Source organism: Giraffa tippelskirchi, chromosome 11, assembly GCF_054371585.1.
Source record: "Giraffa tippelskirchi isolate mGirTip1 chromosome 11, T2T-mGirTip1v1.2.pri, whole genome shotgun sequence".
Lineage (NCBI taxonomy): Eukaryota > Metazoa > Chordata > Mammalia > Artiodactyla > Giraffidae > Giraffa > Giraffa tippelskirchi.
In genome coordinates this window covers 39585159-39601705 of record NC_137285.1, presented here as the reverse complement: position 1 = coordinate 39601705, position 16547 = coordinate 39585159, and the positions used below count along the sequence as shown (strand labels likewise).

The 16547-nt window shown below is 36.6% G+C and overlaps 1 long non-coding RNA gene across 1 annotated transcript in view; it reads left to right on the top strand.

The window, feature by feature from the left end:
- LOC145525363 (uncharacterized) overlaps positions 1 to 15658 on the top strand; it is a 65200-nt gene extending 49542 nt beyond the window's left edge. Inside the window, exons 5-7 of the long non-coding RNA XR_014068137.1 lie at positions 8081 to 8254; positions 11554 to 11631; positions 11890 to 15658. This is a non-coding gene — a long non-coding RNA (uncharacterized LOC145525363). The remainder of the gene's footprint in view (positions 1 to 8080; positions 8255 to 11553; positions 11632 to 11889) is intronic.
- The last annotated feature ends 889 nt before the right edge of the window (positions 15659 to 16547 follow it).

Genomic DNA, 16547 nt, shown 5'->3' with positions numbered 1-16547 from the left:
AAAAACAGTTTTAGATTTACAGAAAAAAAGTAAACACAAAGATTCCCCATACACTCTATAACCACTTACTCCTATTATTAACATCTTATATTAGTTTGGTATGTTTGTTACAATTAATGAACCAACTTCCCTGGTGGCTCAGCTGGTAAAGAATCCCCTGCCAATGCAGGTGATGCAAGAGATGCGGGCTTGATCCCTGGGTCGGGTAGATCCCCTTGAGAAGGAAGTGGCAACCCCCTCCAGTATTCTTGCCTGGGAAATCCATGAATAGAGGAGCCTGATGGGTTAGTCCATGAGGTCGCAAAGAGTTGGACACAACTGAGGGCACATGCACACACATACATCGATGCATTCTTATGAACTATATTATTAATATTTATAACATATTGTATATAACATTAAAAATAAATATATAATATGAAATAGATAAAAATATAAATTATATAAATATATACAATATAATATAAAATATTAAAATATATAATATAATTATATATTATTAATGATATAATATAATTATATTAATATATAGTTAATAATATACATAATATTATTAACTATATATAATTATTAACTATATATAAAATGAACTATATTATTCTTATTTTCTTATTTTTCACCTAATGCCTTTTTTTCTATCCAAGGACTCCATTTGAGATACCACATTACATTTAGTCATTTCGATTATTCTTGGCTGTGACCATATTTTAGACTTTGTTTTTAATGATCTTAATGGTTTTGAGGACTACAGGTCAGGGATTTGGTATAATACTTCCTCTGGGATTTGTCTAATATTTTTTCTCATGATGCGACTGAATTTATGAGTTTTCTGCAGGACAATGACAGATTCAGTGCCATTTTCCATAACTTCAAGAGTGTATAGTATTAACATACTGATGTAGCGTTTGTCAGATTTCTCCCCTGTAAAGTTACTCTTTCTTCCCTTGCCACATTATTTTCCTTACCTTATTTAATTTTTAAGTCATCAGAGGCCTGCCTCATTAACTCCCATAAACAGCGGTGGTGACATGAACAGAGATAAGCAAGTTGGATAAATCAAAGATTTGTTATGAAGATCAAATAAGTAATGCTTCTAATGTGCTTTGAAATCTATTAAGCATATACATTTAATCTAATATTTTTACTGATAGTTCAACGAAATAAATCTTTAAGGAATTTGATGCTTTCGTTCATCAAATTTGAAAGAAACTCTGGACAAGAGTCTTCTGATTCATCTTAAAACTTGCGTTTGTTTAAATGACCACCTACTCTCTTAAGTCCAAAGCCAAAATGGTATACCCTTCTGGTGCATGCTTGTCAATTATGATTTCTGTTGCAGAAATTTTGAACAAATGCAGAAAAGTCATACTCTTATTTTCTTAGATATCCAGGGCAACAACAGAGGCAAACATGGTCTGCTTTTACTCCCACTGTCTTCTCATTCCCTTTAACTGAGACTGGAAATATGAGAAAAGAAAAATATGAAGGGAAAAAAAAGGATAGGTAGGGAGTGGACCGGAAGATTTAGCTTGGGAGTGGCAGCTCCAGAGTGATTTATTATGGGCTGGGGATAGCTTAGCATTTCTTCCATATTTTTCAGGAAGGATGTGATGAGTTGCAACAACAATCTGGTGACTATTGCAGACTTGTTTGAATAAATCCTTCTTTATGCCTGCTTCCTTTTAAACTCCAGTTGCGTACCTACCTTAGGTTAAATGGCTAATCAGTTTTCTTTTGCCTCCAAGAAGAAACGTCTCTGAGGAGCTTTACAGTTTTACTAGTTCAAGAACATCAACATTTATCCAGGTTCAGCTTGAACCAAAGGCAAAGCAATACTAGTAGTTGCTCTTTGTGAAAATAGCTTCTTTCTTTGGGCTTTAAATTATGTCTTTTTCCTTTCCGCCACTGGTTTTCTCCTTTGCAGTGAAGTATTTTCTGATTATTTTACCACTGCCCCTCCAAGGATTTCTGCATTTGTGAGACTTAAGGCAATCAAAATGATACTTAATTTTCTTTCCTTGTATGGTAGAGGAGTGTATATCCCAAACACTTATTCTCTGTGTTTATTAACAAGAGGTATTTGGTGAAATCTGAGGCATCGGATTTGATTTTACTTGGTTGATTTCTTATCCAGAGATTCTAATGTGGGAGTGCTGTTATGAAGAAGGGAGGTGTTTGGAGTAGAGTAGGCAGTGAAACAGAGTGTTTAAGGCCAAGAGCTTTGGAGCCAGATCACCTGGGTTCCAATCTGAACTTTACCACTTACTAGCTATGTGATGGAGAAGGCAATGGCACCCCACTCCAGTACTCTTGCCTGGAAAATCCCATGGACGGAGGAGCCTGGTAGGCTATAGTCCATGGGGTCGCTAAGAGTCGGACACGACTGAGCGACTTCACTTTAACTTTTCCCTTTCATGCACTGGAGAAGGAAATGGCAACCCACTCCAGTATTCTTGCCTGGAGAATCCTAGGGACGGCGGAGCCTGGTGGGCTGCTGTCTATAGGGTCGCACAGAGTCGGACACGACTGAAGCGACTTAGCAGCAGCAGCAGCAGCTATGTGACCCTGAGCAAGTTGTTTAACCTCCCTGTACCTCAGTTTGTTCATCTGTAAATGGGGATAATAATAGTCTTGACTCAGGTCATTGTAAGGATTAAATGGTTTAATGTAAGACACTTAGAATACTGTTTCACCTAGTAAATGTTTTGTGTTTAATGCTTATTAATATTTATAATAATAATAATAATTCATCAACATATATGCTAATATTCTATATTTGTCTTCCCTCCCACTTTGCTTCCTGTCCTGACTGTAATCAGCATTATCTGGGCTCACTTTTCAGCTGACTTCATTTGGGTTCAACCAGAGGAGGCCCTGGGAGGACATGAATGCACAGAAGGAGAATGTGGGCATCTTTTCTTTGCTTCCTCCCTGCTTCCATGTAGCTGTTCCTCTGCAACAGATGTGCTCCTCCGTGATTAAGCTCTTGTTGGACAGCCCCTCCTGTGGCTCAGCCCCTACTGGGCTCCTTTAACACTATTTCTTCCTTTTATCTCTTTAACTCTAGAGGTGGCAGTGGCCTCCCGTGGTTGGGTCGACCCTCTGGCTGCCTCATCATGTCTTGTATGTTAGCACAGTTCTTCCTACATCTTTTTTGTTAGTCCCTTTGTTGGCTTCTCTTCATTTGAACCATCTTGGCAGAGTTCTGCTTTCTGATGGGACCTTGACTTGCAGAAAATTCTATGACTTAATATTTGGATTTGACAGTTTTGTAATGTCCCAACTATAAATCTGTTCTTTTCAATATGCTAGAAAGGTTTCACTAAAAATTGTGATTATTGCTTGTAAACATTTAACTTCTTTATTGTTATATTAAATTTCTTGAGACAGGAATTACTCTTTTGGTGCATGCATGTGTGTGTATTTGTGTTTCTTAACACAGTGCCAGATATATAGCAGGTGGTAAAAAATAACCCCATAGTATTGAAAGACATTTCTGTTTAAAACAGTGAACATGATGGTTTGCTCCAGTGACACATTAAAAGCTTTGCAACTATAGCAGCTTTAGTTCCAACCTCTCTACAATTACTTGATAGGCTTTAAAGGATTTATTGCTTGTGAAAGGTGCCAAAATAATAGCACTGAGGAAGAAAATCCCCTAGTCTCACTACATACTGTGACTGTCCAAGCTTCTTCTGCCTCCTGCCAAAGAGCCCAATGGAGCTGATGGAAAGATTAGCTCATTTTCAACTGAAGTTTTGATGTTCTGGGAGAATGGGCAGTTTCCCTTCCCCTCAGGAAATTCTATGAAAGAGCTAGATGTTTTCTCTTTCTGAGGATTCTCTTGTATAGCCCTCCTGCTGCATCCTTGAATAAACTCAGCCGCTTTTAATAGGAAACAGTTAATTTTGTTTCTATCTACTTTTTTTCCACAAAGGAAAATGCTTATAAAGTGAGTAACCTTGTCAGCTGCTGAAATAGTTTGGTGACCTGGCTAATTGTAAACAAGGTCCAAGGTATAATTTGTTAGTACCTAGCATATGAAGTTCTTAAATGCAACTATCAGTATAGATATTTAATCCTCATGAGGGCAGCAGTGGAAGGTCTCTGTGTGAGTCATTTATGCAAGTAGCTCTTGGAGCTTCATTTTCTTCATTAGCAAAGCAGATGATAACAGCACCAGTCTTTTAGGTTTATTATGAAATTAGAGATGCTTACAGAGCACCTAGAATGCAAGAAGTGTTCAAGAGATGTTAGCAAGGAGTACTGATAAAAGCTAGATTGGATTTTTTTTTTAACTGAACATGAATAGAAATAATTACTATGTTTGCTAATCAGTAATGTTTTTGTGTTATAGCCTGTTTATTTGAAAGTAGACCAAGGTTGGCTGTTAACCCTAGGAAGGAGTACTTTTAAGAAGGAAGTTCTTGGGAAAAGACCACTTACCCATACACAAGAGGAAATTTTCTAGATAGAGTAGGACTACCACAACTCACTAAAGGATTGGCAAGCACCACTAGGTGGTAGCGTTGCCATGCGACCCAGCAAGGGAAGCTGCAAGAAACTGGCTGAATATTATATGAGTATTAAAGACGGGCATTTGGAAATGAATATCAAACCTGGTGAGGGCCAAGTAATATGACTTTCAACTTGTACTAATTGAGAACCAGTTAAGGGCTTGTCTGGAAGACTGTCATATCTATCACATGTGTGCTTTTAAGATGTATGTATAAACACATACACACACACACACACACACAATAGACCTAAGAAATTATGCCATCTGGGATCCAAATTGGAAGAGCAAATTTCCCTTAAGGCGGTAAAAAATATAACATATAATATGATAATTACATAGTGCACACAAGATGTGTTTTGAACTTTACAGAAATAAAGCTTTCAGGTTCAAGTTCTGGTGCCAAATAATAATAACAGCCAGGAGAGAACTATGTCTTGTGGTTTTCTTATAATCCCTTCTGTTCCTCACACGCACCAAATTATGCTTAGAAAAGTGGGGACAATACATACTTTTGAGAAGAAGTTCAGTAAATTGAACTCTGGAACAAAACACTAGTAAAACAACATTGAAAAATCACAATATTTAACTTCCTTTTCAAAGCACACACAGTTATTGGGAAAGAGTGAAATATATTCACTTAAACATTATTTTAAAAGTTCCATGTTTGAAATAACAACTAGATCTTGATTTTCTCAGTCTCTGAATTTTACTTTCAGGCAAAGCTTTTTTAAGGGTTTTTCAATGCTTTAGTGTCTTCTCTATTCTTCACATATCACAGAATTTTTTTCTTTTTCTTTCTCATCATTTCTTTCCCCATATTGTATTTATTTTCCCCTTTGTACTGGAAATAAGATAGGTGGAAAGGGATGAAGCTTCTTTATGATTCCATGTATTTATCCATGATAAGATAACAATGGAATTCATCCAGCACGTAGCTCAAAGTGGAATTAATAACGTGCAATATATATCCAACTGACATTGTATGTTGACGTTTAGAAACTGTGTACATAGGTAGTGGTTACTGTAAGAATAAATAAGAACCTTTAATTTTCCTCCACCAGCCCTTTTTCTTGGCTTCTCCTGATGGAGTGTGCCCCTGAGGTAGATGCTCCCTGGAATTTGCCCTAATAGTCATGCCTCTTCCCAAGGTGTTTAGATCTGTGAGAAATAGATTTTTTACTTCTTTGGGATTTGACTGATGCCTCTGACCCTGGGACATCCTCAGGTCAAAGGATACCCTGGAATTCAAGTGGTGGAAGTACTGACTTCAGATTTCTAGACCCGCTTTGATGAAAAAGGAAAAATGATCTGTCAAAAACATCGAGATTACTTTGAAAGCAGCCAACAGCCTAGATATTCTCTCTATTGAGTAGATTAAGACTAGAACAGGTATAAATTGGTCAGCTGTGCCTCTACAATCAGTTTTGGATCATAGGAATGGATTTTTCCAAGAGTGAGCAATACTGGCCCCTACTCTCAGTAAAGTGTGTGTGTGTGTGTGTGTGTGTGTGTGTGTGTGTGAGTGAGAATACTGGCCCCTACTCTCAATAAAGTGTGTGTGTGTGTGTGTGTATGTGAGTGGGGAGGTTTAATCAAGAAGCTGGAATTATTGTAATTTCCTCTGAGTCTACATTTAAAATTGATTCTAAATGCTATTAGCTTTTGAGGTGAAGGAAGGAGGGAAGGGAGTAAAAGGTTAATTGCTGAGGGTAGACATATAAAAAAGTAGTTCTTTCACAGGACACTTGAGAGTCAAATTTAAATCCACATGAAATTTGAAATGTCTTCTTGACCATTTTCCTTCTTGCGTTGAGAGCCTTTGTGCGTTACATCTGGATCTTGCTTTTATAGATGTTTGAAAAAAACTCAAAGTACTGATTAGCCTACCAAGGTGTTTGAAGCCTACTTGAGATATCGTAAAATTTTTTGTGCTTACTGCTCTACACTTTTGGAACAAAATCAAATATAATTAAATAAACAAAGGTATAAAATGTTTCTGGTCATATTTAACTTACTTGATCTTTTGGGTAAGGAAATTTTTCATACGACCAGCAAATGTTTTACTCTGCCATAGTTTAAGAAATATAATTACAATATACCATCTACTTTTTGCCTGTAGATTTTTTACATTTTTAAGAGAAGGAGAGCACCATAATATTTAATGCAATCATGGTGGTCTCTTTTTCTTTAAATTCTGGAGGACGTGATAGCTGCCAATGGATAAAATTTATTTGGGGAGCAGAGATAAGTTTCCACATAGGATTACTGTGCAGTAAAGTCAGAAATCTGAAGCGCATGAATTAAATGGTTAAGCAGTGCTTGCGAGCTGTGATATCAGAGGAAATAACTGCTATTAAGTGAAAGCTGAACAACATTGTAGCAGAGGGAAAAATTTCCTCATTTTCATCAGCTAATCATCAAAACAGTTTGACACTAGCCAGGGAGAGCCAAAAAATATGGAAACAATTATTGAGTTAAGCGAAATATCACAAAATTATATGTTATTTTGCATTTTGGATTTTTAAGGTAAAAGCATTTCATGAGAATTGTATTATGTATTGACCAAATGAAAGAAAAAGGTTAGGGATGGGTTTAAAGGCAAAAGTAAGAAATGTGATATCTTAAGATACCAGTGGAAAAGTGTATGGATTATTGTTACTTCCACATGCACAGTTCTATTTTAAATCCCACCGTTGATTGCTTGCATTATTAGGTTGGAATATTCACTTCTATGATGGAGTAAAACTGGTTTCACTGACAAAAAAAGACGCCTTCCTAGTTTGGCTGGAGGTTTGATCAAATGCATAGTTAACTTTGTCTCAAACTGAAAAGTGATGGTTATTGTCATTAAATCTCAAACTTGTTTTTACTTTTATACAACTACTACACACGCTAACTGCATTAATACTACAATAACAAAATCATGTTTCCTGCTATTTCAAGAAGTCTGAAGTGGTGATGAAAGACATTTCCTACCAGTGATGTCAGTGGTTATTTAATTGCCATTAAGATGGTAATGAAGCTCTTGTTACTTACCCATGATGAAGTATTCTCGATCAGATTGTATTAAACAAAATGGCTGCGATCATATTAGATGTTCTTTTTAAAAACTAGGTTTTCATTGCTCTAATAATGTTAGCAGAGCAAACTGAATTATGTTTGGCGTTAGCTTTTGAATTATTACCCCTAAATAGTATATATATATATTTTTTAGAAAAATTGGATTACCTTGCATTTCCATAGTAAGGACTATAAATTTTTTGTAATATTAAGAAAAAACTCACTTTTCATTTTTGGAGTAAATATAATTTGCTCACCCTCGATCTCAGATTTACTGTTTTGTCAATTTTGACTACTAGTATCATTATCATTATTATTTTTTTCTGAGCACTAGACCTGTACTTAGGTCACACTCATGGGGCATAAAACAAATTAAAATTTTCAAGTTGCTTTTTCTTTTGGTTTGAGATATAAATATAAGGATATATAATGGTCCTGTCTTTTGTCACATTAATCTTGGTATTTCCTATTACCTGGTTAGCTGCTCTCTTTATTCTCTAGAACGCTTCTATATTCTGGGGAATATTGGGAGAGAAAGAAAAGCAATGAAGACCACAAAACAAGAAGAAAGATTATATCAATTCAGATGTGAAGAAGCAACATTAATATTGGAATAAGAAAAAAATTCCCATTATTCAAACTCTAAACAAGGCTATTGATATTTAACATATTGTGGTAAGTTGAAAAAAAGAAGTCACAAAATATATAAGAGGTGGAATCTACTTTCTCTTCAGTTCAATCAGGGTGGGTTTGATAATGTGACTTATCTTGGTTAACAGAACTTTGGGAAATTGATTCAGACAGAGGTTTGAGGAGCATGTCCATGTCTGAGCTTACCCTGCCTTGCTGGTCTCTGCAGTCTAAGACAGCTGTGTGTTAGAATGAAATACCATGTGGAATAGAGACAAGCTGTCCTACCTCTGGTGTCCCTAGACCAACTAGCCAGCACTAGTGCCAACACTCAGACACATCAGTGAACCATCATAGATTATTCAGTGCCAGGCAAGTTGGCACACACCAGAAGATCTGCTCAGCCAACATACATAATCATAAGAAATAAAAATGTGACTTCAAGCCATTAAATTTTGGGTAATTTTGTATGCAAGCAAAAACTAGTTGATACAAATTAAAAAATGGAGCATTTTAGATAAAAATACCGTAATTTTGTTTGTTGATGCTTTTAAATTGCTTTTTGGAAAAAGTACTTCAGTGAAAAACTTAGTTTTAGGTTTCATGAACTCAGTGTAGCTTAGATGCTATGCTTCATTGCTCAGTCGTTTCTGATTCTTTGCAACCCTATGGACTATAGCCTTCTAGGCTCCTCTGTCCATGGGGATTCTCCAAGCAAGAATACTGGAGTGGGTTGCCCTGCCTCTCCTCCAGGGGATCTTCCCAACTCAGGGATAGAACCCAGGTCTCCCACATTGCAGGCAGATTCTTCACCATTTGAGCTACCAGGGAAGCCTGTAGCTTAGATAGACCCATTCTATAAAAATTCAATGACTTGAGTCATTCTAGTTGATTACTATACATTTCTCTTGAATTCCTGAATGCGTTAGTTAGCTTTGTAAGAATTGGTTGCAATAATCAGTCAAGATATCATCACATATTCTATTAGTTTTTTCACTTCAATTTTGCTATTATATTTTTAAAACATTTTTAAAATGTGCAATTGAGAACTTTTGGAAACCAGACACGTTAGCTTCTGCTAATTTAATGTGACACATCATAAATATAAGAAACAGCACTAACATATTTTTTACATCCCATTGGAATTTTTACCAAATCCTCAAAACTAACCAAGAAAGACTTTGCTGTATATACTGTCAATAAGAATTCTATTTCAGGTGTTTGTTTAGAGTATATTCTCCTTTCATCTACTGGGGAATATCCAGATGATTAAAATTAATTTATATTTGAATATAGGCTCCCTAATTTTTAAAATTGATTAACATAGGTTGTTGACTGAATGTGAGACTAGGAAAATTTAAGAAATCGCAATGTTCAGAAATTGTATTTATCTTATTCTAGGGCTTTCTTGCCTGTTATTGCAAAATTGGGCATTTTGGTCAAGTACACAAGATAGTTTCCTTTTGAGTAGGTTGATTTGAAAGCTCAAATTTCAGGGATGACCAGATGACTTCTTTTTTGGTCTCAGATGTTCAGAGTTGCAGTCTGTTCCTTTGGACATAAGCTTTACCAGATGACCCAGATCTTTGTAAACAATTTGCCCTATGATTCTCTTTGTTAGATAATAGGTTTTGAAATTGCCATCTAAAATCTGGAATAGTTACCCATCTAGACTAGTAACAACTTTGCATTTTCAAAGACTAAGTATCATTCACGCTAACAGTCATTATTTGGTAAAAAAATTAAGAATTCTTTCTTAGGTTTGAGAAATAAGAAAATATTAAAATCCTAAGTTTAAAATATGGCTCCAGATTTTATTGCTGGTGATTTCAAGTTAAATCTGTTAACTGTATATCAAGGCGACTGAGAGGACAAAAAGGCATGTCTGTGAATACAGTGGACTCAAATATAGCAGCTCAGGATATAAGAAAGCAGGTCCACTCAGATCTGGTTTCATGTTAAAGACTTTATTCTGTTGTGACAAGCTGTTGTCAGTTTTGTAGGAAGCAAGGTTATATTTTCTCAACAGTAGGCGTAGACATTCTGTTCCCTTTCTGCGGAAAATAAGGACCTTTTAAGTTTGTTTTTGGTGGAGGAGGTGAGATTGTTTGTGGTCATTCTTTTAATAGAAATGAATAAGAATGAATCATTGACCAGTGAGTACATTATACAGTTCTAGTGCTGATACAACAAATCCCAGATAATTGTATTTTGAAAAATAAAAGGTGGAATTTATGGCTAGGTTACTTGGACTTAATCTGCTGAATTGTGTAGCCTTCAACAAATCACTTAACTTCAGCATAACATGTTTTGAAATCCTTAGATAAAAGTCCTCGTGTTTAAAATAGAGTATCAGATTCGATTCTCATTGTGTACAATACTCAGGGGAAATTTTGAGAGCATTACATAGAATGAGAATTTGGCGTAATAGTATGGTTTTGGGAACTAAGTGCGCATATTCAGAATTTATGGTCCTTAACATTGCAGCTCTGGATGATGGGAAAACATTCAGTTTTGTGCGGTTGTTTTGAGTGCTGAAGAGACTAGGTAAACACAGAGAGAGATGAACAAGATTCCTTAGTAGTCTGGCAATTAAAAAAAGAATCATTTATATATTGATTTATCAGCTTGGATTCCCAGTGAGGGATTCGGAGGTAGTTACATGAGTGAAACTGGCATTTGAAATGTTTCCTTTCATGGACATCATGCTTTGGACATGTTTGATTCTTGGAGAAGTGCCGGGGATGACACTGAGCTGGCACTGTGCTTCACAGTATCAGACACATCTTAGTCTGAATTCCTGGAGTCGGATACCAAGGTGCCTGAGGATTTCATGTAACCCTTTGGAAGGAGGGTTGTTCTTTAGAGGTGTAAAATCTGGTTTTTTTTTTGCCTATTGTAAATCGTATATCTCTTACATTCATAAACCATGATGTGATGATAAGATAGGATGATATGAGGTTGATGTTAGATTGGGCATTCAAATAGAGCTGTCATCAGAAATGTAAAAGTGATAATCCTGAGACCTAGGCCTGACACTGTACTGCTCATGGGATTAGCCCAGTGGTTGCTCTGGAAGGCACGATACAATTTCATTCCAGTCACATGGAGGAAGCTTAGTGAAAGAAACTGAAAACATTTCTAGGTTCTTTGAATCATTCAGATCTTTACTGTGCACCTACTTTGCTCCAGGCACTATGCCTGGTTTAGGGATATGATGGTTCTGTAGAACGATGCTTAATGATACTGCTGCTATAGTAGGTAGCTACTCTTCTAAATAATTGTTTTTAATAAGTGCATTTCATGTGAAATGTAAACAGTCTGTATGTTGTGCTTCATTTTAGAATGACGTGCTTCTACAAATATTGCAATCTGAAGTGGGCCTAAAAATCCTTCTGGGATCAACTTATTTGATTTGTTCAGTAAGTGTTTACTCAATTAACCTTTATTTTGAATCATTTTTAAGTGCTCGGCACTTTCCCACTGAGTTCAAATTGGATTTATCCTCAGATTAGTATCTATAACTGCAATGAGACTGCTCCTGAAGCTTGTGACCAGCCTAAAGTGTTTGATTTTACTTGTATCCTGCTGGCTCATCAACATGTCTGTCTTCCTTGGTATTCTGGTTGCTCATTTGATACTATGTGTTTTTCATTATTTTCCCATATTCTGTCCAACAGAGTCATCTTGTAGACAACAAATACATTAATCCAGCATTTATTGTGCACCTAAAATGCTTTGCCCTGGGGAAACCCAGTGTCTACCTTCCGGGTGCCTGCAGTCAAGAGAGGGAGCAGATAAGTAAACATTTGTAATACAGGATGATAAATGATACAATAGAAATAAACATGGGATTTTGGGGAAGCACAAAGATGGATCACTTAACTCAGACAGGGTTTATCAGGATAGGATAAAACTCACTTGTATTACTTATTATTACTGTGTAACCAAGTACCATAAAATAAATGGCTTAAGAAAATAATAAGCATTTTTTCAATCTCACAGTTTCTCTGGGACAGGAATTTGGGTGCATTTAGCAAAGTGTTTCTATCTGACGTATCTCAAATGAGGAAATATTGAGATATTAGCCCAGGCTGCTGTCATTTAAAGGCTGAACTGGAGGTGGAGGATCTGTTTTTGAAATTCATTCATGTAGCTTTTGAGTCTGAATTGTTTGTTAGTGAGAGACCTCAATTCCTTTCTATGGAGGCTTTATCAGGACTCCTTGAATGTTTTCATGACATGGATACTGGCTTCCTTTAGAGTTAGTCATCCAAGAGAGACCAAGGCAGAAACCCTACTGTTATGATCTAGTCTGGGAACATCCAACCTGCACTTCTGTAGTGTTCTGTTGATATCAACAGGCTGGCCTGGTAAAGTGAGGGAGGGGACAGCCCAAAGTGTGAATACTGGGAGGTGAGGATCACTGGGGCCATTTTAGAGCAGGCTGCCATACCAGTCTTCAGGGATGCTTAGCATCTCTAATTGATGCTAGTCCCTGAAGCATTAACTGACTTGGATCTTGACAACCACTGTTGGTATTGTGAGTCTTTGATCTTTCATATGTTATACAGATTTCTGTTAGTACTAGTCTTTGAATCATGTGGAATAACAACAAGATGTTAGCAAAACAGTGGATATAGATGCTTCTTCACTCAATGCTACTGATATATTAATTCTAGTGGTGGCACTGACAGTTAATAGGTTTCAGACAATATCACAGAAAAAAGCATTTGCTGCTAAACCTGAGAATTACAAAGTAATTGTTCTAATAATGTTGCTGAGATACCATGTAGCTCCATGTGGAACTCTTTTTCCCTGGAGGTCTGACAATTATCAGTTTGCATATTCTGGCCCATATTGTGTATAGCAGCTGTAATGTGAGTTTCAAGCTTATGCAATGGTCTGTTTACTACTCAATAATGTGAGCGTCTTCCAGATCCTATCTCAGAAAAGTGGTGAAGTCAGTCAATATTTGGGACTTGAAGCCTGAAACCTTTCTTTTATTAAATAGGGAATGTGGATGTTGATGATTAAAAGTTGATGCTCATTATATTATTAGATAGAAGTGTTTTGCTAATACTATTTCCAGTTTTATGGTTGTATCAAAACATGGTTTAGGGACTTGCCTGATAGTCCAGTAGTTAAAACTCCACGCTGTCAATGCAGGCAGCCCCAGTTGGATCCCTGGTCAGGGAACTAGATCCCACATGCCACAATGAAGATCGAAGATCTTGTGTGCTGCAGCTAAGACCTGGTGCAGCCAAATAAATAATTTTTTTTAAAACATGGTTTAGAAAGGACCTTCAACTCTTCTTAATTCTAATTGGTCCAAAAAGCTACCCTACATAAATTTCCCATCTAAGTACAGTGTGCTTCTACTATAAACTTTACTTCAAGATTCTAGATTCAGTATTTCAAGTCCCTTATATGTAGAAATTGGGGCTGCTGCCATTCCAGACCATCACTTGCCTGCCTGTGTTAACACAGTTCCACGTTAACATAGCTCAGACTTTGCAGCTTGTTGAACTTTGGCATCTTCATTTATCCATGTAGGATCTGGCCCCTTTTTCCCAATTTGTCATTATGGGTGAGCTCTGAATTGATTGTGATTATAGAACATTTTCTGCCTGTGTCTTCATTGTAGCACAAATTGGTTGTTAGCCTTCCCATTTAAAGCAGACTTCCTGCTTTACAGGCACTCTGGTGTGCTAAGAGAGCCCACAGTTTCGGTACTAAGGCTTGCTAGAGTCTAATGCACTTACTATAGTATTTTCCATAGTTTGACACCTGATGAAAGCAGAACTGCATTCATGAACAAAGGTCCAAGATGCAGAGATTGCTGAGTATATATGTTCTATCTTCTTCATATAACTTATCTTCCCTTAGTCTCTGTAGGAACCCTGTCACTTACAGCCTCTTTGTGTACAGTTGTAGTGATTTGTTGTTTATCCTGTTTTTAATATAGGCACTGGGACATATGTTCATCAACTTAAATTTGTTGTATAATTTGGACACACATTCAATCTCATCTCATTGTTCTCCCAATATTTTTTTTTTCTTCATTTTTACCTATATAAGACCATACTCCTCTTTTTGGGGATATTCCTTTTTCTCTATTTAATTTCTCTTGACTGCTGTCATATTTGTTAGACTTCTGTCTTAGTTTTGAGAAAAAAGTTGGGCAGGGAAAACTGAGGTATCCTTTCAGTACTGGAGATCTGAAGACCCTGGGGAGCTAGGAACTCTGAATGAGAAAGAATAGGCTATTAAGAAAGTAAAAAAGCTTTAGGAAAGTTTGGAGACTTTGATATAGAATTACACCCGTAAAATTCTTCAGCTCCTTCACACCCTTATGGTATGTATTCTCTCTTTTCCAGTTCCTCTGAATTGCCAGCATGTCTCCTCCTCTTACTTCTTACTTATACATATTTCCCCATGGACGCTGGGAGACTCCTCAATCTAGAAGTAATCTGACCCTATTACCTATTTCCCTCAGTCTATATATCTGCCTTGCAATATGAGTGAGGCCAGACTCTAATTGATGAGTTATTTAGCTCCCCTGGCCATATCCAGGTTTCTTCCTCTGATATTCGAGAGAGGGGAACCAGTGGGACTATCTTACACAAATGAAACTCTGTTTATCACTGGGCTGTTCACTTGTAGGTAGCTCTGGGGCTCTTTCAGATGCTCCTGAATTACCTAGCTAAGTTCGTAATTTACCTATTGAATGTTGGTCACGTAATATTTCATGATGGAGTTTCTAACCCTTTCTTTGCCCCCAGCAGTGTCCCTTTAAGCATTATCTATTTTGATAGTCAACTTATCTTTAGGTATTATTGAGATTTCTAGTACATGACATTTTACTTTTTTCATTCCTATATCTTATTTTCTTAATGCAAGGGGAAAATATGTTGAAACGATAAGATTTGGAATCTCTGTAAGTTCCTGTTTCTATCCTTAGTTACATTTTTAAACTACTCTGCCTCTGGTCTGAAGTCAGAAAACTAGAGCCACTAGCTCAGATTTCATGAGTCCCATAAGGTCCAATTCCGTCATCACTCCAACCCCTGTCAGTAATTTTGTCAGAGAAAATTGTGATGAGCAGAGGTTCACACCCCCATATTTACCATTTTTGCATGCATTGGTCTTGATGCCTTTTTCCTGTTTTAGAGGAAAGGGCAAGTGCAATGTAGACCATGTGTTTGACACCATGCATACAAAATTTGAAACTGACTCTGAAACTTCCTACTGAGGAACAGTGGTTGAGTTATTTATCATCTAAAAAGTGTCCTCATGCAAATTGAGGATAATAGCCATTGGATGGGTTTGCTTAAATGAAGTAATACATTTATATGCCTAAGAAAGTGTTTGGAATCCAACAGACTACCAATAATTATCAGCTTCATCCCTTGCCCCTTACCTCTTCCCAACTGAGACTGCTGCATTCTTTTGGGATCTTATTCTAACAATTCTAGATTTTAGGATCCAACCCTCCAATTGTATTCTCTCATAGTAGAAATTTCTGTTTCTACCCTGATTTTCCATTTGGTTATTGCTACAGTTCCTTTTTCTTTATATCCTAGCTTATTGAAAAGTTTATCTAAACCATCAAGTCCAATTTATTACGGATCAGTGATTGGTTGACTTACACCTTCATCTGACTATTGAAATTGCTAACACCAAGGTTTCTAGTACCTGCCAAATTGACAAATGGATACTTTTCAGTCCTTGCCTTCATTGATCTATTAATATTTATAGTGTATTATAACACTTACTCATTCTTTAAAGTTGTTTCTTATTTTAGATTCTTCTGTGCCTCTCTGAGTACTGCCATATTCTTATAAACTTTATTCTGCTGTCCACTACTGTACATTGATATGCCAGTCTCCTTCCTTTCTTTCCTTTCTCTTTGACTTTCACTCTTGCTCTCTCCCCTTTCTCTTTAATTCACTTCTCCCTGGGTGTTTTCTTTCCATCCCCAAAATTCAGGATACCAGCTGGATGTGGAATATCCACTGAGAGACAAAAAGATAGAACAGGTCATAATTGCATAAAATTGCACAGATGAATCTCAAAAACATTGTTTTGAAGAGAAGAAGCCAAAAATACAAAAGACTAAATACTGTATGCTTGCCTTTACATGAAGTTCATGAATGGTCAGAATTAATATATGCTATTAGAAATCAGAACAGTGTTTGCCTGTTGGGGCCTGGGGATTGACTAGAATGGTTCCTTGCAAACTTTCTGGGGTTGATGGACATGTTTTATATTTTGACTGGAGTGTTTGTTCCATTTTTCAAAATTTATTGAACTGTGTACTTGACATCCGGGCATA